Below are 3800 nucleotides of genomic sequence, written 5' to 3' on the forward strand. Positions count from 1 at the left end.
AACTGCCTCTGGTGCCAATTTTTTTGTTTTAAGCCTATCCTAACCTTAACCATTCAGAGTTAATGCCTAACATTAAAAAGTCAGAATTAATGCCTAAACTTAAACCTAAGAATTCACAGTTAATGCTTGTAGCATATACTGGATTTAACAGCTAACAGGACCCAATTGCAGTCCACCTTACCTACACTCCCCCCATCACATGCTCCCAGCAGGCTTTGGACCCTCTGTCTAACGTCCCCTGGCAGTTTGTAACTGTGGATCAACTGAGGGTAGAGGCAGGCTGCAAGAACCTGGCGCGCGCACACACACACACACACACACACACACGTTTAAAGCAAAACAGCAAACACACCATATTTAGACAGGCAGGGTTATCAGTGGACACTCAGACAGAAAGGTCGAATGTCAGGAGGACATTACCTGTCGGACGAAGGTCAAGGGTTGGACCCCTCCTCTGTGTTTGTCTCCCCAGCTGACATCTATCACATCCTTACAGGGCTTCCTCCCTCCCTATCAGAAACAGATGACATACTACAGTGTAAGTCCATGTATATATATTAACTGTATACTATATTGTGTTTTACGTGAATATGCAATGAACTGTATGCACAAGTCAACATATATCTAGCTATTCTATGTCTGAAATAATAGGCATACATGTGACTTGAGAATCAAGGTCACTAACATCAGATCAGGGTCCGGTTTCCCAAAACCTAAGGCTAAGTTCATCTTTAGAACCTTCGTAGGAGCATTATAAAATATCCGAGCTGTTTCCTAAAACCATTGTTACTAAAGTTGCACTGGAAGACGCTCGATATTTACCGACTGACTGCCTCAAACCACTAGTAGAACAACTAAGTGCGTTGTCAGAGGCTTTTTTGCCCTTGCGCATCACTTTATACACAGACGATCTAAACTTAGAATCAATATGTTTATCTGTCTCAGAACAAAGTTGACTACAAAAACAAAGTTGCCATTGTCTTGGGTAATTGTTACAAACAAACACAGGTTAAAAAGATGATTCAAATGAAAACTCAATGGCCAGTTTATTAGATACACCCATCTAGGGTGTACACTGTGGGGGGGGGGGGACACTGCAAATAGTCTGGGTAGCCATTTGACTAGATGTTCAGGAGTCTTATGGCTTGGGGGTAGAAGCTGTTTTAAAGCCTCTTGGACCTAGACTTGGCGCTCTGGTACCACTTGCCGTGCGGTTGTGCAGAGAGAATGGTCTATGACTAGAGTTGCTGGAGTCTTTGACAATTTTTAGGGCCTTCCTCTGACACCGCCTGGTATAGAGGTCCTGGATGGCAGGAAGCTTGGTCCAATGATGTACTGGGTCGTTCGCACTACCCTCTGTAGGGCTTTGCGGTCGCAGGCAGAGCATTTGCCATACCAGGCAATGATGCAAACCAGTCAGGATATTCTCGATAGTGCAGCTGTAGAACCTTTTGAGGATCTGAGGACCCATGCCAAATCTTTTCAGTCTCCTGAGGGGGAATAGGTTTTGTCGTGCCCGCTTCACAACTGTCATGGTGTGCTTGGACCATGTTAGTTTGTTGGTGATGTGGACACCAAGGAACTTGAAGCTCTCAACCTGCTCCACTGCAGCCCCTTTGATGAGAATGGGGGCATGCTCGGTCCTCTTTTTGCTGTAGTCCACAATCATCTCTATGTAGCAAGTCACAAACTTGTGACTGACTGTCTGAAGGAGTCATCCATTTTTGTGAATGGGTTGATATACCTAATAAACTGACCACTGAGTGTGGGCATAGGCTTATACATAGGCTCAAAAAAATAAAGGGAAGACTTAAACAACACAATGTAACTCCAAGTCAATCACACTTCTGTGAAATCAAACTGTCCACTTAGGAAGCAACACTGATTGACAATCAATTGCACATGCTGTTGTGCAAATGGAATAGACAACAGGTGGAAATTATAGGCAATTAGCAAGACACCCCCAATAAAGGAGTGGTTCTGCAGGTGATAACCACAGACCACTTCTCAGTTCCTATGCTTCCTGGCTGATGTTTTGGTCACTTTTGAATGCTGGCGGTGCTTTCACTAGTGGTAGCATGAGACGGAGTCTACAACCCACACAAGTGGCTCAGGTAGTGCAGCTCATCCAGGATGACACATCAATGCGAGCTGTGGCAAGAAGGTTTGCTGTGTCTGTCAGCGTAGTGTCCAGAGCATGGAGGCGCTACCAGGAGACAGGCCAGTACATCAGGAGACGTGGAGGAGGCCGTAGGAGGGCAACAACCCAGCAGCAGGACCGCTACCTCCGCCTTTGTGCAAGGAGGAGCAGGAGGAGCACTGACAGAGCCCTGCAAAATTACCTCCAGCAGGCCACAAATGTGTATGTGTCTGCTCAAACGGTCAGAAACAAACTCCATGAGGGTGGTATGGGGGCCCGACGTCCACAGGTGGGGGTTGTGCTTACAGCCCAACTCCGTGCAGGACGTTTGGCATTTGCCAGAGAACATCAAGATTGGCAAATTCGCCACTGGCGCCCTGTGCTCTTCACAGATGAAAGCAGGTTCACACTGAGCACATGTGACAGACGTGACAGAGTCTGGAGACGCCGTGGAGAACGTTCTGCTGCCTGCAACATCCTCCAGCATGACCAGTTTGGCGGTGGGTCAGTCATGGTGTGGGGTGGCATTTCTTTGGGGGGGCCGCACAGCCCTCCATGTGCTCGCCAGAGGTATCCTGACTGCCATTAGGTACCGAGATGAGATCCTCAGACCCCTTGTGAGACCATATGCTGGTGCGGTTGGCCCTGGGTTCCTCCTAATGCAAGACAATGCTAGACCTCATGTGGCTGGAGTGTGTCAGCAGTTCCTGCAAGAGGAAGGCCTTGATGCTATGGACTGGCCCGCCCATTCCCCAGACCTGAATCCAATTGAGCACATCTGGGACATCATGTCTCGCTCCATCCACCAACGCCACGTTGCACCACAGACTGTCCAGGAGTTGGCGGATGCTTTAGTCCAGGTCTGGGAGGAGATCCCTCAGGAGACCATCCGCCACCTCATCAGGAGCATGCCCAGGCGTTGTAGGGAGGTCATACAGGCATGTGGAGGCCACACACACTACTGAGCCTCATTTTGACTTGTTTTAAGGACATTACATCAAAGTTGGATCAGCCTGTAGTGTGGTTTTCCACTTTAATTTTGAGTGTGACTCCAAATCCAGACCTCCATGGGTTGATAAATTTGATTTCCATTGATAATTTGTTTGTGTTTTGTTGTCAGCACATTCAACTATGTAAAGAAAAAAGTATTTAATAAGAATATTTCATTCATTCAGATCTAGGATGTGTTATTTTAGTGTTCCCTTTTTTTGAGCAGTGTATATTTCAAGTCATATTTAAATACATTTAATGTTCAATCAATTATGCTTAATTGTGGTAATTGTAGGCTACCGTCTGTAGTTTTTGCCTCAATATATTTCATTCTGTGTAACATTCTAGCCAGGGTTACCAACAGCCCCAAGAGCACTATTATTCATTGTTTTCTCCTCTGACTTCCTAAAGTGATCTGCCCAGCAGGTGAAACACTTGTGTCAGTTTCCTCCTTAAAGGGAGAGTCCACCCAAATTACATATTGGTTTCCTTCCCCTATAAGCAGTCTTTGGACATGATTTGACAGCAATCAATGCTTTGGTTTTGTTTTAGCATTTGTGGCACAAATCCTAGTCTTAGTACCAATATTAGCATTTTTCACACATCATGTCCAAATCATTCGAAAGTATAATTGATTGTGAATCTCAACAAAGTCACTTGCAGATGATTT

The sequence above is a fragment of the Oncorhynchus nerka genome, linkage group LG9b (assembly GCF_034236695.1).
Source record: "Oncorhynchus nerka isolate Pitt River linkage group LG9b, Oner_Uvic_2.0, whole genome shotgun sequence".
In the NCBI taxonomy this organism is placed as follows: domain Eukaryota; kingdom Metazoa; phylum Chordata; class Actinopteri; order Salmoniformes; family Salmonidae; genus Oncorhynchus; species Oncorhynchus nerka.